The sequence below is a fragment of the Cricetulus griseus genome, chromosome 2 (assembly GCF_003668045.3).
Source record: "Cricetulus griseus strain 17A/GY chromosome 2, alternate assembly CriGri-PICRH-1.0, whole genome shotgun sequence".
Taxonomy (NCBI): Eukaryota; Metazoa; Chordata; class Mammalia; order Rodentia; family Cricetidae; genus Cricetulus; species Cricetulus griseus.
Window position 1 is genome coordinate 153,985,350 of NC_048595.1, and position 23,748 is coordinate 154,009,097.

At 39.8% G+C, this 23,748-nt stretch overlaps 1 long non-coding RNA gene across 1 annotated transcript in view; it reads right to left on the reverse strand.

Annotated features, from left to right (window-relative positions):
* Nucleotides 1-22,786, reverse strand: part of LOC103163355 — a 44,267-nt gene extending 21,481 nt beyond the window's left edge. The window contains exon 1 of the long non-coding RNA XR_003481903.2: nt 22,724-22,786. This is a non-coding gene — a long non-coding RNA (uncharacterized LOC103163355). The remainder of the gene's footprint in view (nt 1-22,723) is intronic.
* Nucleotides 22,787-23,748: the final 962 nt, after the last annotated feature.

Genomic DNA, 23,748 nt, shown 5'->3' on the forward strand with positions numbered 1-23,748 from the left:
ATATGTGTCATGGTATACTTTACAAGAAAAAAATAGCAGTCCTGGGGATTTTAAATGAATCTACCCATCTCAGCATTTGAGTATATACTCTCTGAGCACTGGATAAAGTTGAACACCTTCCCAGCATTAGCCTCCTTCCACATATAAGCATTTTTATCTTTATGTTGTGTTAGCTTTCTGCCACTGTGACAAAATACCTGAGATAATCTGTTCATAAGAAGGAAAGCTTTGTTCTCTGGCTCATGTTTTCAGGGGTGAATAACTGCTAATTTGATGTGAAGGCTGAAATTGTCTAGGTAATCCATATTTCTATCTGATTACTATTAGTGGTTGGAACAAATTGTTAGTATATACAGTTGTGCAATATTTCTGACAGTGGCTGACCTCAGAAACAGTATGGACATAGATAATCTCATGGGCAATATATATGGAGGAATCAAGAGCATAGATGTATATATACTGAAGAACCATATATATGCTATATTTACTAGGAACCATGAGTATAGGAGCTTGTCAATGTCAGGGCTGGGTATACAACTGTCAATAGTAAAATCAATTTAAAACATTTCTTAAGTACTACTTTTGATTAAAATTGACTCTTCTCAATGAACTTTCTATTGATAGTGGAATAACACCAAATGTGTGCTAAGGGTATTTTGACGCAGTCCCATTCTTGTAGTGTTACTCAGAACCAAACAATTGGATTTCCTTAAAACTACTTCGTATCCCACATGTATTCACCACCATCACTGGATATGTGGAAGAGAATGTGGGAACTCACTGTATATGGCAGCGCAACATGTTCAGAGCAAAGTCAGAGTCATCTGAAGAAAATCATGCAAAAACATGAAAGGAAAGGGAAACACCAACAGTTCCTTTTGCTGGCCCCAAAAGGTTTTAAATAACAACTCAGTGGATACTCTCCCGAGGACAATAGGTTGTGCTATCTACAATCCACCCACTGGCCAAATAGATCAAATAGACTTGGCAGAATGCTGCACTGAAAAATTTTAGCACACAGATTCTTCTTAGCAGCTGATGGAGCTTGTTCTAAATGAATCACATTTTAGGACATAAAGTAAGTCTTAGCAAGAGAATTTAAAGAAGTGCTTTATTTTGTCATATCCTCATAGAATAAAACTAGAATTAAATAGAATGATAAACAACTCTCCATGAGTATGAAAAAGACAGTGTTGGATAATCAGTGAGACACTGAAGATACAGAACAAAGTTTTTTTAAGTTACTGGAATGAGGTGAAAATGAAGACACAAACTTCCAGAATCTCTGAGAAATAGTGGAGGCAGCTCTACAACAAAGGTTTTTAGATACAGCTGCTTCAGAGTAAATCTCAAATAAATAACTTAATGGTGTATATTAAGGTTAAACGAAAAAAGGCAAACTCAAAATTAAGATATGTAAAGGTATGACAAGAATCGGACAAAGAAATTAATGAAATATAAACTAAAAGAATAGTACAAAGAAACAATGAAACAAACACTGTTTCCTCAAAAATTAAGATGCACAAATTTCTATCCAAACTAACCAAAAGAAAGTTTAAAAAGTATCAGTATCCAAGATATAAATTAGAAGTGGAAAGGGACATTATAATAGATTCCAATTAAATCCAGAGGATCATTACAGAATTCTTCAAAAATTATAAAATGAAGAACCTAGAAAAAAACAAGTAAATTCATATATATATGACATGACAAGTATATATATATATATATATATATATATATAATATATAGTCAAAATTAAATAAACAACATGTAAAAAGAGTCATAAAAAACAATATTGAAAACAGTAATAAAGAGTTTCCCATAAAAGAAATGTACAGGACCAGGTAGATTGCAAGTCCTATAAGAACTTACAGAAACAACACCAGGACTCCTTAAACTGTTCTGTAAGAAGGGAAGAAATGCAAACAAACTTGGTCTGTGAAGTTTGCATTACCAACATAAGGATATAATAAAAAAGGAAACTAGAGGTCAATTTCCCTGGCAAATATAGATGCAAATACTCACACACTATGCTAGCTAGTATTTTTGTCAACTTGACACAAGCTACAAATATCTAGGAATAAGGGATGCCAGCTGAGGAATTGAACCCATCAAACTGGACTGTCAAAAGGTCTGTGGGGGGCAGTTTCTTGGTTGCTGAGGGATCTGGGAGGGCCCATCCAGGGACAGGTGGTACAAGACAGCAAACTGAGCATGCTAGGAGAAGCAAAACTGTAGGCAGCATTTCTCCATTGCTTCTGTTTCAGTGCCTGCCTCCAGGTTTCTTCCTTGAGTTCCTGCCCTGACTTCTTTCAGTGGGCTGTGTATCAGGACATGCAGGCCATATAAATTCTTTCCTCCTCAAGTGGCTTTTTGTCATGTGATGCAATAGAAATCTAACTAAAATACATAACAGGACCAATTTGCTTTTGTTGTAAGCATGCAAGAGCGATCCAACACCTACTCCAGCAAGACCACATCTCCTAATGATGACACTTCCTATGGCCAAGCAATCAAACACGTGAGTCTATTGGGGCCATACCTATTCAAACCACCAAATTCTACTCCCTGGCACCGTAAATGTGTAGCCTTAGCATAATGCAAAAAATATATTTTTTATAACAGTCTCAAACTTGTTTAAAAGTCCAAAGTTCAAGTCTCTTCTGAGACTCATGCAATCTCTTAACTGTAATCCCCTAAAAAATAAAAATGAAAAAGCAGATCACATACTTTCAATGAGTTATAGAGCAGGATATATACTACCATTCCAAAATGGAGGAAAGGGAACATAAGTGAGAAAGTACTGGACCAAAGCAAAACCAAAAGACAGCGCGAAAACTCCAAATTCTGCATCTCCATGTCTGATGTCAAAGTGTTCTTCAGATCTCCAGCTCCTTTCAGCTTTGTTGACTGCAACACACATCTTTATATTGGGCTGTTTCCACTCCCTGTTAGCAGCTCTCCTTGGTAGGTATCACACAGCTCTGGCATCTCCAACATCTTGGGTTCTCCAAGGCAATCCAGGCTTCAACTTCACAGCTTCACACAACGGCCTCTCTAGGCTTCCATTCAGAGTCACCCCTGACATATGCCTAGCCTCAATGTCTTTTCTTAGTCACCAAGAGATATTCCAGAACCCCTTCCTTCCATCCTTGACTCTAAATCCAGAACCACTTTGACAAAGCTGCCAGGTTCTGCTGTTTACTGGGGCTAGAACATGGCCCTCTCATTCAATTACATCTTTACCAGCTTTCTGTTTTCAGTGGTTTCATTCACTGCCTAAGCTTGGCTGTCCTGAAAATAGATCTGTAGACCAGGCTGACTTCAAACTCAGAGATCCATCTGCCTCTGCCTATAGTGTGATGGAATTAAAGGCATGTGCCACCACACCCAGATCTAAGCTTTTCTTTAATTCCTTTTCACAAGCTGGAAGGGGTCTTGCCCTCAGGTCACTAATCCCTTTGTTCCATTTCTTAATCCTTTTATCTCCTTGAACACAGAATTTAGCTTCATTCTACTTCCTGGTGCCTCTTTCCTCCTTAAATTGTTCTTCTCAGTTTGCTCCTTTTCATTATAAATCTTCATAAAAATCAACACTATTAACCCATGACATAGTCTATACCGGGCAGTTTTGGGATTTCCTTTGCCAATTCAATTAATCAAAAATTCTTCACTTTAGTGTCAGGCAGAGTTTTTGGACAAAGGCAAAAAGCAGTCACCCTCTTCACCAAAATTTCCCAAGAACAATCTCTAGGCAAAGTAATAAAATTCTTCTTTATGAAATCACTTGAGCCAGGCGCCCACAGTTCAAATCATCCTCAGCACCACTGTCTTCCATGCTTTGACTAGTATGGCCCATTAAGCAGCTCTTAAAACATTTGTGGTAGTTTGAATATATTTGGCCCCCATAAACTCATAGCAAGTGGCACTATTAGGAGGTCTGTAGGGCACACCTTTAATCTTTAGTCTTGGCTATACATTCTGTTGGAAGTGTGTCACAGTGTGGGGTGGGCTTTGAGGTCTTTTTCTCATACTTCACTCAGTGAAGGGCAGTTGACTTCCTGTTGCCTGCAAGATGCAGCACTCTCCACTCAGCTCCAGCACCACATTTGCCTGCATGCTGCCATGCTCCCCTTCATGACCATAATGGACTGAACCTCTGAAACTGTAAGCAAGCTACCCTCAATTTTTTCTTTATAGGAGTTGCCATGGTCATGGTGTCTTTTCACAGCAACAGAAACCCTAACTAAGACAGCACTCCACTACTTTCCTAACCCAAAGTACCAAAAACATGGTCAGGCCCTATCAAAGGAATATCCCAGTCCCTGGTACCAACTTCTGTCTTAGTTAAGATTTCTACTGCTGTGAAGAAACAAGGCAACTCTTATAAAGGAAAATAGTTCATTGAAACTGGATGACAGTTTCAGAGGTTTAGTCCATTATTGTCAAGGCAAGAAGCATGGCAGCACCGAGGCAGACATAGAGATGGAGAAGAAGCTGTGAACTCTATAATTTGATCTGCAGGCACCAGCAAGTGAACTCTCACAGTGGGTGTGGCTCAAAGACCTCCTCCACAATGACACACTTCTTCCAACTAGGTGATACCTCCTAATAGTGTCACTCCCTGGGCTAACCATTCAAACACGAGTCTATATCTATTTAGACCACCACACTTTGTGTTTACCAATAGTAAACTTGCTGAGACAGAAATAGGGAGGAAAAAACCTCCCATTCATGAAAGCATCAAAAATAAAGAACATATAAATATCCTTTAAAGAGGAGGGAAGATCTCTACCATAAAACTTTAAAACACTGAATAAAGAAATTGTTTAAAGATTAAAGATGGAAAATTTCCTCATATAAATGGATCAATATAATTAATAGCATTAAAATGGTTTTATTACCATACAATGTAAAGGTTTAATAAATCCCCAATGAAATTCTTCACAGACAGGCAAAAAATTTCCTAAAATTTATATGGAAGCACAAAATATTCCAAGGAAACAAAGCAATTCTAATGACAAAGAGTAATATTAAAACATCACAATATATGGTCTAAATTATATGGCAGAGCCATGGTAACAAAAAGAGCATGATGCTAGCACGAAGAAACTGACACCTGAGAAAAGAAATTTTTTTTCAACAAATGTTGCTTGTAGAGCTAGATACCCACATGTAGAAGAATGAAACAAGATCGATTTCTGATCCCACACAAAATCAAGTCAACACAGGTAAATGACCTGAAACAATGAAACTTCTAGAAGAAAACATGTAGACATAGCCAAGGGCTTTCTAAAAATTATTCCAATAACTCAAGAAACAATAACAAAATTGATATATGATATTGCATGAAATTAAAAAGCTTCTGCACAACAAAGGAACAAATCAGAAGAGTGAAGAAGCAGCATACAGAATGGGGGACTTTTCCCAACTATACAGGGTTAATGTCTAGAATATATAAATAACTCAAAATTTAAATACCATAAAAAACCATCAGCCCATAAATAAGCAAATGAATTGAAGAGATGATTTTCAAAAAAAGAAATAGAATCATGCAATACTTATGTGGAAATGTGTTCAGTATCTTTAACCATCAAAGTAAATGCAAATTAAAACTATGTTGAGATTCTATTTCATTTAGTTGAAATGGTTATCATTAAGGAAAGAAACAAATGAAAGAAAGGACACAGATCTGGGCATATAGGAAGGAACTGTGGCTCTTGAAGGGACTGGGAGAAGTAAATATGATTAAAAATATTGTATGAAATCCTTAAAGAAGTAACGCCAAAATTTGAAAAACAGCAACAAATGCTGATGAAGATGTGATCAAAAAAGGAAACCTTATACACTGCTGGCAGGAATGTAGATTAGCATAGCATTTTGAAATTAGTATGGATATAATTAAATGAATTAAAAATAGATCTATATCATGATACAACTGTAGTGCTCCTGAGTAAATTCAACAATTTAAGCCAACATGCCTTAGACATAATTCCCTGGCCATATTGTTGAGTTTTCATAGTAACCAACTGCTGGAGCTGGGTCTCCTGTGCTATATCAACAAGGTTCCCAACAACACACATTTCATCTAGTTTATTCAAAAAGGATTGACATAGCATGTGTGGCTCAAAAATTATAAGGATGTGTGAAGGAAAAGCCTCAACCCACTGCCTGCCAGGACCATGACTGCTGTCTCACTCCAGTAGGTTTAAGAACACCCAAGTCAGGTCACCTATCACCTCTGAGACAGTCACATACTAAACATTCTCCATTGCATTCTCTATCTCTCTAGGACTTTTGTGTCATTCTTTCCTTTTCCGTTTTTTTTTTTTTTATTATGACTCAACAAGTGTTTGTTGCATTTATTTATGGAAGCAATATTGTAATTTATATGTATGAATCATTAAATTTCTTTAACATGTCTGTCATCTCATACTTGCACTTCTCAGTGAGGACATTTGAACTCTACTAGGAGTTTTGTTACGTGCAGTGCTTTATATTGCAGCTGATTGCCTTGAGGTATTTTAGATCTTAAATCAATTCCTATCTAACTGAAACTTTGAATCCTCTAACCAAAAAGTCTTCCTCCACTCCCACCCCAAACCCACCAGCACCTGGTAACTACCATTTCTCCTCCTCCTCCCCCTCTTCCTCCTCCTCCTCCTCCTCCTACTCCTCCTCCTTCTCTTCCTCCTCCTCCTTCTTTCAGTTTGACTTTATTGGACTCCATAGATTTACTGAGATCACATGGTATTACATGAGATCACATTGACTTTCTATGCCTAGATTATTTTACTTAGCATAAAGTTTAACAAGTTTGTTTATGTTTTGAAGATGACACAATTTTCTTCTTTTTAATGGCCAAATACCATTCTGTTGTTTATAAATACCACATTTTCTTGATCCATTCACCATTTGCTTGTATATCTTCCTTTTGTGACTAATGCTGTAATGAACATTATAAAGCAGATGATTTCCTTTGGGGGAGGAGGGTAATATATCCAGAAATGCAATTAGTATATCATAATCTAATTTTGGTTTTTGAGGAGACTTTATTATGTTGCAAGTGGATCTACTAATTTATATTCCAACAATAGTATTCACAAATTCTCTTTCCTCCTCATCCCACCAATGCTGTCTTGAATCTTTTAATAATAGGCATCCTAAAAATTCTGACATGATGCCACATGGTGGCTTAATTTGTATTTCCTTGATTAGAGATGCTTTGTCTTCTCATGTGCATCTTAGCCATTTATATGTCTTCTTTTGAGAAATGTCTAATTAAATATATATCCAAATAAATAACCCAAATATTTCTATAGAATTTGAGGAAACCCCAAATAGGACTTCAGCATAAAGAATAAGCTAGGCGAGGCTCACCATTCTCATAAAAAAAAAAAAAAAACAGAACCTGCAAATTTTTCCCATTTATTTTTTTCCTTACTGTTGAAACTGTTCCCCACATATTTTGAATGTTACCCCTTTATCAGTTAATGAATATTTCCTCCCCACCTTCTTGTCTCTTCACTCGGTTTTTTTCTTCTTATATAGGAAATTTTACATTGTTCAGACCAATGGCCTAAAACTTTTCCTCTATTTTCTCCAGTTATTTTTATAATTCAATTTCTTGCATAAATAAATAAATGTGATTCACCACACTAAGGACAAAAAAGAAAGGGAATTTGATTAAATTCTATACTCATTATACAGACTGGTGACTGAGTATAAATAAAGTTTTCCTCTAAACAATAAAGCACACATGACAAGTCAAAACCTGAAGCCAAGTCAATAGTGAGAATCTGGATGCCCTTCCTCCCTGACCAGGGAAAGACAGAGATGATCATGCTCACTTCCATTCAAACAAGCTCTAGAAAGCCTAGGCAGAGCAATTAGGCAGGCAAAAGAAATAAATTGCATTCGAACTGGACAGCTGGGAAATGAAGCTGTCTCATTAGTTAATGTTAAGACCTTATACATAGAAAATCAGATTTTATCACCAAATTGCTATAAATTCAGTAAATTTGATTAAGATAAGAAGAATCAATAGAATGTCTATGTATAATAACAAAGCACCAAAATAGATTAATAAAACAATCCTATTTATAATAGTATCAAGAATTAAGTACTTAGGAGTAAATCTAACTAGAGAAATGCCATGATACAGAGACTTAGGAAACATTGGCAATTGTTATAGAATATTATTTTAATTAGGCAAAGATGTGTTACATTTATGCTATAGAATACTTCTTTAACTGTGTAAAGGTATGTTACTTTTGTTTATGTTGCATTTGTTTAATTATATAAAGATGTGTTGCATTTGTTTCACCTTGCCTGCCTAAGACACCTGATTGCTCTAATAAAGAGCTGAATGTCCAATAGCTAGGCAGGAGAGGGATAGGCAAGACTGCTGTGCAGACAGAATAAACTAGGAGCAATCTAGACTCAAAAGAAAGAGGAAGAACTAGAGAAGGAGGAGAGACTAGGGGACATGCCTGGGGCAAGAAGCCAGGCAGAAGTGAGACAAACAGACATAGGGAAGCAGTGAAAGTAAGATACACAGAAGAAAGGTAATACACCCCAAGGCAAAGGTAATAAAGAGGAACAGGTTAATTTGAGTTAAAAGAGCTGGTCAGAACCCTAGGCTAGGCAGAGCATTCAAAACTAATAATAAGTCTCTGTGTCATGATTTGGGAGCTGGTTGGTTGCCTAAAAAGAAAAAGCCTGTAATTGAAGCAATACAAATAAATGCTGAGGTATCTTGGTTCATTTATTGGAAAACTTAATACTGAATCCAAAACAATATGTATATTCTGTGTCACCTTTACTAGCTTTCCAATGTTACCTTTCACAGAAGCAGAATAACATACTCCTCACACAAGAGAATAGAGTGTCTCACAAGGACATTATGAGTGTATCCTCATTAGCTTGCCAAGGTCCCTCATGAGTTCGCCTTCAGATCCCATCATATTTGAAATTAGGGTTTCAATATACACATTTTGAGGGGGCATAAACATTTGGTCTGTGGTAACTCTTGAGACAATCAGGAAAACTTATTTTAACTTTCTGCATTTTAGAAGGTGACAGACTGTATTGAACATCACATAGACCTACCATATTTTGCATTTCATAGACATTCAGTACGTAATTCAGGTACTGAAATTAACATAATTAAGGAAAACATAAAAGCAATCAGGAAAACAGATAGTAAGTGATAGTCATTATGTGGAAAAGACATTCTTTCTGTATAAGGTCTGAATCCAATATAAACATGGTTTCTCAAACTCCAAACTACTGTGTTTCAAAGTTGTCACATAAGCTCTTCCCTTTGCCTGGGATGGCCTTCCTGCACTCATCCCCAAGATGAATATGCTCTGAGTATCCTCAGCCCTGTAAGGCATGGAGCAAACTTCACTTATGGGAAAATTTTTATATCAGTTAGGAACTTCTGATCACATGGAACAGAACAACTGGCTAGAACAATAAAGCCTTGCTATCTGACATAGCAGCAGTAACAACAGAGATGAAGATGGAAGATTCCACACTTGTAATTCATCAACATTATGAAGTCAATAGGACTAATAGCTTCTCTTCCCTGACCTTCCATCCTTGAGATGTTAGGGATTATCCTTGGGCCTGACATTTTTTTATTTTTTGCAGATTTTTTTAGTTGAATTAAAAACAAGATTGTTGGGGTGCAGAACTAAACAGAGATTTTTCAACAGAGGAATCTGAAATGGCTGAAAGACACTTAAGAAAGTGCTCAAAATCCTTGGCCATCAGAGAAATGCAACTCAAAACAACTCTGAGATACCACCTCACACCTGTCAGAATGGCTAAAATCAAAAATACCAATGACAACCTATGCTGGAGAGGATGCAGAGAAGAAGGAACACTCCTCCATTGCTGGTGGGAGTGTGAACTTGTAAGACCACTTTGGAAATCAGTATGGCGGTTGCTCAGAAAAATGGGAATCAATCTACCTCAAGATCCAGCCATTCCTCTCTTGGGTATATACCCAAATACTGCATGTTAATACAACAAGGACATATGTTCAACCATGTTCATAGCAGTATTGTTTGTAATAGCCAGAAACTGGAAGCAACCTAGATGCCCCTCAACTGAAGAATGGAAAGAGAAAATGTGGTACATTTATACAATGGAGTACTACTTAGCAGAAAAATGCAGTGGAATCTTGAAATTCGCAGGCAAATGGATGGAACTAGAAGAAACCATCCTGAGTGAGGTAACCCAATCACAAAAAGACAAACATGGTATGTACTCACTCATATATGATTTTTAGACATAGAGCAAAGGTTTACCAGCCTATAATCCTCTTCCCCAAAGAAACTAGAAATCATGAATGACTCTAAGGGATAAATGGACCCCAGGAATGGGAAGTGGCATGAACTCCCGAGCTAATTGAGAGCATGAGGGTAGGGGAGTGTGTGCTGCCACAATAAGAGCACAAGAAGAAGGGTAGAGGAGAAGAAATGGAGGAGCAGAGATATTGAGTTGGGGGAAGAATAGAGGAGAGAGAGCATGATGAGAGATACCATATCAGAGGGAGCCACTATAGGTCCAAGAAGAGATCTGGAACTAGGGAGATCTCCAGAGACCTACAAGGATGACACGATCTGACAGTCCGGGCAGTGGAGGAGAGGATGGCCTAGAAGCCCTTCCCCTAGAATGAGATTGATGACTACTCTCTATGCTATCCTAGAGTCCTCATCCAGTGGCTGATGGAAGCAGAGACAGACATCCACAGAAATACACTGAGCTGAAATCTGGAACCTAGTTGAAGAGAGGGAGGAATGAAGAACGAAGGGGTCTGTACCAGGTTGGAGAAACCCACAGAAACAGTTGGCCTGAAAAAGGGAAAGCATATCGACCCCAGACGCTCTTTGGGAGGCCAGTACAGGACTGATCCAGCCCCCTGATCATGGATGCCAATGGGGAGGCCCCTGCACTCCTGGGAGCCTCTGGAGGTGGACTGGCGTTTTGCCCTGGTGTGTGGGGGTGACTTTGAGAGCCCATCCCACTTGAAGGGATGCGCTCTGTCTCTGGACACATGGGGAGGGGCCTAGGCCCAGCACAGGAAGATTTGGTGGACTTGGTGGAGCCCCTGTTGGGGGCCCTACCCTGCCTGGGGAGTGGTGGGTGGATGGGGTGGGGGGTAGGTTGGAGGTGGGGGAGAAGGAATGGGGGTGAGGGGAGGGAGAGGGAGAGGGGACTTACATGTGAAACAAGCCTGTTCCCTAACTTGAATTAATAAGAAGAAGAAGAAGAAAAAAAAAAAAAAACAAGATTGTTTTACATGACAATCCCATTTCCCTTCTCCCACCCATCCTCCCCTACTACCCCTCCCCCAACTAAAACCCTACCTATCACATATCCTTTCTGCTCCCCCTGGATGGTGAGGCCCTCCATAGGGTGTCATCAGAGTCTATCGTATCCTTTAGGATAGGGCCTAGGTCCACCCCCAAGTGTCTTGGCTCAGGGAGTATTCCTCTATGTGGAACGGGCTCCCAAAGTCCACACCTATGCTAGGGATAAGTACTGAACTACTATAGGAGGTCCCATAGATTTCCAAGGTTTCCTCACTGAAACTTGGGCCTGACATTTAAGGACCACAAGAATGATACCTATAGCCATGCCTTGCTATCAGAAGAAGCTTCTACTTTTAGCAGAGCAAAGTTTGTCCTGAGACCAACTGCAGAGTACTTTAGCATCTCCTTTCTCAGCATTACATCCTGGGTTCATAGCATATTGACCACAATAACGGAAGTGTAGTAACTGACCAGACTCCTAAACATTCATAGATTATTATGTGGTGATATATGGTTTATAATCTAATGAAGCCACTGAAGCCACTGAAGATAAGAATGCTAAGCCAGACACACCAGTCAGCCACAGAGGACAGGCAGGGGTGACACACACCATTAATCCCAGAACTCAGGAGACAGAAGCAGACGGATCTCTGTGAGTTCAAGGCCACCCTGGGCTACATGAGAATGAATCAAGTCTATAAGAGAAATGGGACCTATGCCTTTAATCCCAGCACTAGAGAGGTACATAAGGAGCTCAGGGTCTCATGGGGAATTCAGTATTCAGTCTCGGGGCAATTAATCTGCAGCTACAGTGAGGACAGGATCTCCACAGCCTCAGTAGAGGTAAGAACTCTTTGGTGGTTTGACTGCTTTGCTTCTCTGATCTTCAGCTGAACCTCAATATCTGTCTCTGGATTTATTAGTGCTACATCATTAAGTCATGTCATTTGAGCAAAAGGAAGACAAAGATGGACATTAGTTACACCCTCTCAATATGAGTTTCTCATCCCCTGAGATGCAGGCAATGTCACCCCTCAGTTACCATAGCAACTTATTACCAAGTTGTTTTTATCACACTGCAACTTACCTGCATTCCTGACTTTCTCGAAGGCTCTCTTGAACATGATTCTTTGCTGTTTGTTTCTTCTACTAGGCAAGGCTCAGTGCTTGCCACATTAAATATAACCAACAAATGTCTCCATGTCTTTATAAATATAAATGTAAGTGCAATAACATGACTAAATGGGGAAAAATTGAATTAAGTTCAGAGACATATAAACAGTCACACTAAATTTGTGTTCTAATATGAATTGTGACAGAAAGGTATACAAAAGATTCATTATCATTTAATTGGTGTATTTTAGACTTGGTACCAAACAGAAAACAGAGACAAAATTTACCCCTCACATGACATAGCCAAAAATGAACAAGAAAATATAATACACATGAGTCAGGCAACAAAGAGCAATTATCTATGAGAAACTGGAAACAAATGCCATCAGCCCATGATTGCTCTAGTTAGGGGACCTGATAGAGTGACAAAAAGGAGGAAAGGTGAGAGGGAAGCCAAAGGACTCAGAAGATCTGCTGGTCATGAGATGAGGTTGAAAGTACAAAGGGTCAAAGACAATCAGTGTCCATAGAGTCCTAGAAAAGAGAGATCTGAGGGAATCTCTAGACCATTTAGCAGACTGCAGATCCAGATGTGCAAACAAAGGGAGTGGCTTGAGAAGCAACAGACATAACCATGTCCAGTGCTTTCACTGGGGCCAGGAATAGCACTTATTCCTACCAGTCCAACTGGAAGGCATCTATGTGGACATTATGGAAATTATCACTGACTCAGCACAGCATGAGTTTCTCCAATAAATGTTAAAATCAGGACCTCAGAGGATCTGTGTTTCTAATTCACTGTGGAAAAAAAATCAAGAATATTTATAGGAATAGAAAAATAATAGTCACCAACAATACAGAACTTACAGCTCCATGAATCTAATAGAAAATGACCAGGGATACAAAAGTATGGAAATATGTGATTCATAATACTGAGAGAGGTTCATTGATTCACTCCAGAATGGGCATGAATATTAGAATCAGTAGACAAGACATTAGCGAATTATTACAACTGCATTCTGGAGGCTCGGGAAGTTAAATTGAGACAGATTTTTGAAAAGTCAAAATCTAGCTTTTAGGGATTAAAAAACTGACAAAAGAAAGCCTGAAGTGAAATGATTTGGATGTGATTAACAGCATATCGTGCAAATATACTCAAGTGGATTTTTGGAAATTTGAAAACAGCGATGAGAATACCCAAAATGGACCACAGAAAGGGATTGTTTTTTAAAACTGTAAAGAACATCAATGAGCTTCAAGATAGCCTTCTGGAATAGAGAAAAGTAAAAAAAAAAAAAAGTCCAAAAATAAATGATGACCACCCCCTCCTCACAGCTCACCCCCATCATCTAGGGACTTGGCTTCTTGCTGCTGACCTGGGGTTCCCCTAGTTCTTGCCTGTATCCCATTTCAGCCTTTCTATCCATCCCATCCCTAGTCTTTTGTTGCTCTCTACCAGGGACCCCACAGCCACCACACTTGGCTGAGATTCAGGGACCATATAACCATAACACATAGTGGGGAACCACATTAGGCAACAGCAACAAAAGAACAGAAACAGGTATCTACAGTAAGAAGTGCCTCAAACATTATAACTCCAGGTACACAGATGCCAGCTAATAAACAAAAACATGAACAGCCAAGACAATATGCCTCCTCCAGAAGCCAGAAACTCTACTATGTTAGGCCTTGAGAAAAGCAATGTAGTTGACACACAAGACAAGGACTTCAAAAAAGCAATTGTGAGTATATTTAAATACCTTAAAGAAGTTACTTAATGAAGACTGTGACTATACAAATTAACAGTGGAATGAAATTCTGAAAACAATAGACTTTAATCAAAAAATAGAATTACTAAAGAAAACCCACATTGAAATAAAACTGGAAATGAAAAACTAGGGATGCCAAACAAAAACCTTACAGGTAAGCCTTCCACACAGAATAAAACACATGAAAGAGAGAACTTCAAATCTTAAAGATAAAGTTTGAGAAAAGAATACCTCAGTCAATAAAAATGTTAAATCTTTTTAAATCCAGGCATAAATATACAGAAAATCTAGGACAGCATGAAAAGAACAAACTATGAATAAAGGGTAGAGGAAGGGAAAGAACCCAAGCCAAAGGCATAGGAACTATTTTAACAAAACCATAGAAGAAAATTTCCAAAGTCTAAAGAAAGGAATGCCTATCGAGGTATGAGGGACACCAGGTACAACTAAATAGAACCATAAAACCACAAAAGAAATTCTCCACAATATACAATAAGCAAAACACTAAATGTAAAGGGTAAAGAAGGGATATTAAAAGCTGCAAGGTCAAAAGACCAAACCGAATAGAAAGGTAGACCCAGTAGACTAAAACCTGATTTTTCAATAAAATCCAGAGGGCCTGGACTGATGTTGTACAAGCTCTGAGAGACCATAGATGCCAGCTCAGACTACCATACCCAGAAAAACTATCAATAACCTTTGAAAAGGAAAAAACTTTTCATGACAAAAACAAATATAAAACACTTTCTGTCCACCAATCCAGTTCTGCAGAATGCACTAGAAGGAAAACTTCAATCTGAAAAGGAGGCTAACGACACACAAAAGGAAACACAGAATAAATAATCCCAGAACAGTTAGTTAAAAGAAGAGGAAAAATACCAAACATTGCAACTATAAATGATGGAAATTAATAAACAGTGATCATTAATAACTCTCAATATTAATGCTCTCATTTCTCTAATGAAAAGACAAAGACTGACCACCTGGTCCATATTGGTGTCTGAAGGACACACTGTCATTGGACCCAAAGTGACATCCAAGCCTAGACTGCTGATGAAGACTATGTCTGAGTGGGTGATCCTACTCCAGTCAGTCAGGGTCTGTGTTGATGTCTGTGGCCCTTAGTACCACCAAGAGCCACATAGATGCCTGGGATCTAGGCCACACCCTGTGGCCATGTTGGTGTAGAAGGACCCAGGCATTGCTGAAACCATGCTCTTCTGAGTGGCCTGCGCTGTCACTTGGGATTATGGTGTCACCTGGGTCAGGGCTGCTGCCACCGGCCTTGTCTGGATCCATGGCCCTATGACAGTGAAGGTCTGTATTGATATCTGTGGCTTCTGATACCATCAAAGACCATGCCAGTGCCAGTGATCTGGGTTGCCACCTGGGGCCATGTTGGTATATGAGGGTTGTGCCATGATTATGCCTATATGGGTGTCCTGTGCTAGCTCATGAGCTATGGTGTCATCCTGGCCAAGGCTAATGCCAATGATCATGTCTGGGTCCATCACCCTACTGCAGCTAGGGTCTGGGTTGATAGCCATGGCTCCTGTTGCCACTGTGGGCTGTACAGATGCACAGGATCTGGACAGCCACCTGAGACCATGTTGATGTCTGATGGTTTTGCCATGGTCATAATAATTTGGGTGATGTTGCTGCCACCAGGACCCAAGCTGCTCTCAAGGGCCATGTCTGGGTCCATGTTCTTGCTGCAGTTGGGGTCTGTGATGATGTCCATGGCCCGTCTTACCACAGGGGGTCATAGGAACCATAGGTGTCAAAATCTAAGGGCTGTGCTCAGCCAGCCCCACCCCTCTTGGTCCTGGGATAGCTAGCCCTGCCCCTCATTGGACACTGCAGCAGGAGAGATGGCCCCACTCCCCATGGGAGAGCTGGCTCCTGCTCAGGAATGATGGCCCCATCCTTCACCAAGGGTGTGGAAGAGCTGGCCCTAATGGCATTGGCCTAGGAAATCTGGCTCTGCCGCTTACCTAAGGGGGCAGTCCCAGTGGCCTGGACTGACCAGATCAGCTACCACTCAAATCCATATCCTGAGTCTTAGGTTGGCCCACCTTAACATCTACCCCATCTAAGACCCAATGGAGCACATGAAGGCAACAACAGCCATAGGTTCTCCATGACTCCAGGCAACAGCAAGATACCCAAGAGGAGTTTCAGTAAGGGTCCAGTGATAATGGTGTACCAGAGGCCTGGAACCAGACCAATAACTCATTACAATAAACATCTCATGGGTGGGGCTGACTGGAGAAAAGGGTATGCTGCATGACACACCACAGCTCCCAATGCCACTAGGATAAATGAAGAGGTGCTGGAAAGACAGAAGAGAGAGGTGATTTTGTTTGTTTGTTTGTTTGTTTGTTTTGTTTTTAAATAGTTTTAGTGGGGCATGCTTCAGGGGCAAGGGGCTGATACAGAGGGACTGGGGGATAAGCAAGATTGGGTGCACGAAGTGAAAGTCTTAAAGAATCAATAATCAATTATATTTCAAAAAAGACAAAGACAAGCAGATTGTATTAGAAAATACAATTCGTCTTTCTGCTGCATCCAGAAACACACCTCATCACTAAAGATAGACATCACCTCAGTGTAAAAGGGTGGGAAAGGGTATTCCAAACAAATGGACCTAAGAAGCAAGCTGTGTGGCCATTTTAGTATCTAACAAAGCATAAGCCAAAACTAATCAAATGGAAGAACACTATAAACTCATTAAAATAAAATAGCCACCAAGAGGACATTGCAATTCTAAACATTAATGCACCAAACACAAGAGCACCCAAGTTCAAAAGAGAAACACTACTACAGTTTTAATCACATACTGATGTTCACACATGGATAGTGGGTGACTTCAACATCCTTCTCTTTGCCAATAGACTGGTCACCCAGACAAAAACAAAACAAACAAATAATTGAGTTAAATAAGGCCATCAATCAAATGTACATAACAGCAGCTTTACAGAACATTCCACCCAAACACTTAAAAAGTAAACTTTCTTCTCAGTACTTCAGGGAACTTTCTCCAAAATTGACTATGTATTAAGGACACAAAGGAAGTTTCAACAGATATTTTTAAAAAATTGAAATAATGCCTGCAGTCAAGTGGAAGAAATTATGAAAATTCGTGAAAACCAAACAACTCACTCCTAAATAAGAGTTAAATCAAGAAAGAAATCAAGATGAAAAGTGCTGTGATTAGTATAATAAAAAGCTGAACAGCCAATAGCTAAGTAGGAGAGATAGGCAGAACTTCTGGGCAGAGAGAAAATGCTGGGAAGAAGAAAGGCAGAGTTACCAGCCAGACTCAGAGGAAGCAGGACAAACAACAGTACAGAGTAATGGTAATCCAGCTATGTAAAAAAAAATGCAGATTAAAAGATATGGGTTAATTTAAGTTATAAGAACTAGTTAAGCTGAAGCGTAGCTTTCATAATTAATAAGTCTCTGTGTTGCTATTTGTAGTCTGGCAGTCCTGATGTGAAAGTATTATTATACCTCAGCACCTACATGAAAAAGCTGGAACTGGAGTTATTTGTCACTTAATGATGACATGTTCTGAGACATGTGCCATTAGTTGTTCCTATTACAGCATAAAAATCATATATTTTCACATACTGTGGTAGCTCTAATGTCACTAGGAAATGTCTTATAGGACTACCATTGAATATTGGCCAAAACCATGCATGATTCTATACTATTTTAAATTTTTCCCAATGTATGATGACAAACTGTTCCAGTTTACTGGGAACTGAAGATTTGCCTTTGACACCAGAATTCAGTGCTAAACTAAGACTATCCCAGCAAAACACAGACCATAAGTCACCCTCAGCAATCTATGGGGCCTCTGGTAGTAAATCACTATTTATTGCTAGCATACAAATGGACTTTGGGAGCCCATTCCACATAGAGGGATACTCTATCAGCCTAGACACACAGGGGAGGGCCTAGGCTCTGCTCCAAATGAAATGACAGACTTCAAAGACCCCCCCATGGAAGGCCTCACCCTCCCTGGGGAGCAGAAAGGGGATGAGATAATGGGGGGCAGGGGAGGAGGGGAGGGAGAGGGAACTGGGATTGACATGTAAAACAAGCTTGTTTCCAATTTAAATTTTTAAAAAACATAAGAGTTGCCATGGTCAAGGCGTCTCTTCACAGCAATAAAAACTTTAACTAAGATAGTTCCCCACTTAAATGATTGCTTTTATAAGATTTATATCGGCCATGGTGTCTTTTCAGAGCAATAGACAGAAGCTGATACCACAGTCTAGGGTGTTGCTGTGATAGGCCTGACCATATTGTTAGTTGGAAAAATATTAAAGACTTTGGGAAATTGGACTAGAAAAGTGGTTGAAGGATTTTAGTAGTACTTAATGGGCCATTCTAACAGGAGCATGAAAGACAGATGTAATCTGTAGTACAGATGGCAATGTGGACTGTGGGGGCCTAGCTTGAGGTTTCAAAGTGGAAAATATTATTGGCTGGCCAAAGACAATTCTGACAATATTTTGGTAAAAAAAAAAAAATGCAGCTGCTTTTTGCCCTTGTTCTAAAAATCTCCCTGAGACTAAATTGAAGAGTTTTCAATTAATGTCATCAGCAAAGGAGATTTCAAGACAGCCTAGTAGTGACTGTGTCATGTGGTTATTAGTGATAACACTTATACACATCTACAATGAGAAGGAACAAGTAATATAAAGAGAAATACAAATGTCCAGTTTGAGGAGAAGAAAAGAACACCAGGAAATGTATTGTTGTGGCCAAGTCCTGTGCTCAGAGAGATAAAAATTTAAAGAAAAGCCTGATGCTAAATGGAATAAAGGATGTGGTGACCTCAGGGCGAGACCTCACCCAGGTAGGTTTCCAAATTCTGAAAATGAATTGAAGGAAAACTTGATCTGCAAAAGAGACCATTAACAACAGAGAGATCATGGTGTGAAGCTGTAGAAGTGAAACCTGGATTCCATTGGAGACCCCAATGTGTTGGAGATAGCATTGAGATATCTGCCAAGGAGAGCTACATACAGGGTGTTGAAGCCCAAGAGAGAGAAGTGTGCTATAGTCAGTAAAGCTGAAAGGCGAGCAGCATCTAAGCCTGTGGACATCAGACATAAAACTGCAGAATTTGGAGTTTTCCCTCCTGGGTTTCATTCTTGCTTTGGTTCAGTATTTTCCACCCTATGTTCCATTTTGCTATGGTAGTGTATCTCTGCCATTGTACGTGGAAAGTATGTGATCTGCTTTTTTCATTTCATTTTACAGAAGTAACAGTTAAGAGATTGCCATGAGTCTCAGAAGAGACTTTGGACTTTAGACTTTTAAACAGGGTTGATACTGCTATAGACTATGGGGACTTTTGAAGTTGAACTAAATGCCATGAGCTTATGGGGGCCAGGGAGTAGAATGAAGTGGCTTGAAAGAGAATGGCCCCACCATAGGCTCATATATTTGAATGCTTGATCCCCAGGTGACCAGAAATAATGGGGACCAGCACTAAGGAAGTAGGTGCGAGAAGGAAGTGGGCGTAAGACTCCAGAGAAAGCAGCATCCAGTAGCCTTCTCATCACTCACAGCTTCTCTGAGGATCTGTCTTCTACCAGGCACTGTAATTGGCATGCACCTCCAAAACAAGAGACTGTTTTTGTAGACTAAATTCGGTCTTAACAACATATTTTATCTTTCAATTTTGGACTGAAAATTCCAATTTCAGGTTATAGACTCAGTCAGTGACTGACTTTTCTCCTGTGTTCATAAAAAAAAAAAAATAGTTGTAGGCAGAAGAAACATTTTGAGTCAAATACAAAAGTATATTCCTCTTTAGACATGGCCAAAAAGACCAATGAAACACAAGGTCTCAACGACTCTTCTCTTTTCTAGAGTAATAAAATTGTTCTGGATTTTAGATGTGCAGAAGAAGCACGTTACAAAGACCATCCTTCCTCTCGCCTGCAAAGACATGTGTCTACATTAGGAGAATATTGTTAAAGATGGAAGATCTTTGATTCGTGGCTTTTCAATTGCATTTTGTTGAATTTTAAGAAATATACATTGAGGATTTCCTAGTATTGTATTTCATAAAATCTACTTGAAATACGAATTTAGCTCACAGACTTCTTTCTGGATGGATTAAGGTTAGATTTAATATTGATTTCAGTATTCAGCAAAGTCTGGAGGTTCAAGAAACACAAGAATGAGCCTATAAAAAGGACTGTGCTCTATGTGATAATCTTTGTCTATGTCTACTTATTTTTAAATTCTCATAACCACAACGTATTTCTTTTTTTTTTTTTTTGTTTCTTATGGGCAGCATTTAAAAACTGACAGGCAACTGAAATTGCTTTAGATGGTTTGCACTGCTTAAAAAATTTGTTTAGTTTTTTGTTTTTTGTTTTTTTACCTCCATGTGAAGGGACCAGCTCCCTATTTTGGCAGCCATAAAGCCTAACACATGCTTTCTTGACCTTATCTTGGTCACTAAGAGGTCAGATGCCTGCCTTGTGGCAAAGAACCAATGAGAAGTTAGCTGGTAGTGCTATGCTTTACAGCTCTGGGTGTGCTTTATGGACAAGTGCATAGCAATGACATGCAGAGCATAGCAACCACCCTGGGGGGGGGGGGGCTATGGGCCATAACAACCAGTTGGCCAATCAACACAGGCAAGTCCTCCAAGCCTGGAGCCACACCAATCCTGAGCCTGTGTGTACCCCTAGACACTCCCCTTACGCTGCCCTATAAGATCTCAGTCCTGTGGCTTCTCAGAGTCTTTCCCCTGCCATCTGCCATGGTGGGTGGATGAAAGGCCCAAGCTAATGGGGTTAGCTCGTTAAACAACTCCAATAAAGCTGTCTGCATCAAGTTTTTGCCTCTGCCTGGTGATTGGGGTTGCTGCAGTCCTGGGCAGAGATCCTGGGGGCCTGAGCTTCCAGGGGTCTTTCACATGTTGAGGGAAACAATTACTGTCTGAAGTACACAGGGCAGAGCCTTCACAGAAGGAAGGAAGTACAAAGCACAGGATGGTGCTACCATGAAAGTCACAGCATGGGGACTGAAAATCATGTTCACTGCCTGTTTCATTTTCCATCGAATTTTACTTGATTTTCTTTTTTGAGACAAGATGTCTTAGTTAGGGTTCTATGGCTGTGAAGAAACTCTAGGAGCATAGCAACTCTTAGGAAATCATTTAATTAGGACTGGCTTAAAATTCAGAGGTTTAGTCCATTGCCATTGTGGAAGGAAGCAGGCAGACATGGTTCCAGAGAAGTAGCTGAGAGTTCAACAACCAGATTGGCAGGTAGTAGAAGAGAAAATGACAACGAGCCTGGCTTGAGCTTCTGAAATCCCAAAATCCAGACCCCCTTGATACTCTTCACTTTCTCCAACAAGGTCACACCTACTCCAACAAGATCACACCTCTGATAATGCCACTCCCTATGTGTCTATGAGGGCCATTTTCATGCAAACCACCACACAAAGTCTCTCTATGTAGTCCTGGAACTTGCTATGTAGGCCAGACTGGCCTCAAACTCACAGAGATGCTCCGGCTTCTGTCCCTAAATACTGGGGTGTGTGGCGCCATGCCCGACTCAAAGTTGTCTACTTTAAGATGTGGTGATCTTGGGGAGATAGGTCAGTGATAAAAAGCACAAGCACTCTTTAGGAGGACCTGAGTTCAGTTCCCCGCCTCCACGTGGGGAGACTCTCAACAGCCTGCTCTAGGGCATTTGACATCTTCCTCTGGTCTCCAGAGGAACTACAGAGACCTGCTAATGCCCTCATACAGACATGGGCATATACAAATAATTTTAAAACAACTTTTTAAAAGAAAAGCGCAAGATGATATTCGTTCTTTTATGGAATACAACACAGTAAATTCTTAAACAGAAGAAACAGTCGAATACTGTGAAACCAGAAGACTTTGATACCTCCTCCCATTCTCAGCAAAGGGATTCTAAAGATGCCTCCGCACTCCTAAGATCCACCCCTTCTCTTCACAGCCTGGAACCTCACAGCTGAACAGTCCTAGAAAAAGGCCTCCTTCAACTATGACAGGTAAGCAAAGACAAGCTAACCCCAGACTTGAGAGCCTGGAGCAGGAAAATCTCGAGTTCAAGACTGACCTGGACATAGCAAGCAAAAGAACTTATCCAAGCAGGAAAGTAGCATCTAGGCCACCTTCACCCCAGGAGCACCAGGAGCAAAGGCCCCACCCTTTCCCCCAAATCCTAGGAAGCACTGTGCAGCAAAACCTTCCTCTGCCCATCTCTCACACACTATAATTCCATTTAAAATTTGTGATTTGTGTCTCCACCAAGCCTCCAATATCTTACAGACAAAATTATATCTCTCATATAGGTTAGGGCTAATAACCTAAAGTCATCAAAAAACATGAAGCAAGAAAACAAGAAGGCTTTGCTTGTCCTCGAGTTTAAGGACATTTTTTGTAATATCCACAAAGTTAAGAGTGAAATTTAAAAGTTTTAAATTATTTTTCCCTACCTAATATGTCCAAAGCCATGAAACATAGCAGATCCTTAGAACTCACAAGACCTAGGATTGTAGAAACTGAAAGCATACTTACTCTCTGCAGAAGGACCCTCATTCTACGTTAGCTTAGCGCCACCAAGTGGACTCGGTGGGAAGTTGCTCTTGGGAGTGTTTTGTATCTTTACCTTGTAGCCATTTTGCCCTCCTCCCCATTTAATTGCCTAGAGGCATATAGAAAATGGATGGAGTAAATTCGGGAAAATCTTGACTTTTAGTTTCACATTCCATATGGTAATAATAAAAGAAATTGGCTCACATTTTCTGCAAAATTTGATGAAGCAGATTGTCATTGTCAACAAATTCTATTAAAAATTGTTCTGTCTCCAACACTTGTGATGAAAACATGACTGTGGGAGTTCAGCGGGGCCGGGTCTGTGCAATTGTGAATACTAAGCCACTGAGTGCACGGAGGACTTTATTAAAAATTTCTTAAGATTATAAAAATATTATTTGTCCCCAAAAGGCTGACTGAATGCCATATTCCCTTTGGGGGTAAGTAAATAGATAATTATAAAATACTGACGATGCTAATACCTGCTCTCTGAAACACAACATTTTCAGGACCAAAAAAGACAGTGACCCTCTTCTGTCTGTGCTCAATGTAATGTCCATCTGAGAGCCCTAATGTAAAGAAAATGCTTTAGGTTTATGATGGGGAATGTACTGTGTATGTTTATCTTATTGATTGTTAAATAAAATACTGTTTGGCCAATGAGACAGCAAGTTAGAGGGGACTAGGAGTCAAAGAGGATTCTGGGAAATGTAGTAGAGAAGTGTGATCCAGGCAAGAAGTGAACATAGCAAGGAGACTCATATTTAAGCGAAGGAGCAACAGGAAGCGCTCTCTTTTCCCCTCCGCTCCTGCTCTAGCGGCACAATGTGATCCACCGGCAAGGAGGGACGCCAGTAAGGCGTCCGATAAGATAAGTCTTATAAAATATATAGATTTATGATAATTAAGACTGAGCTAACAGATG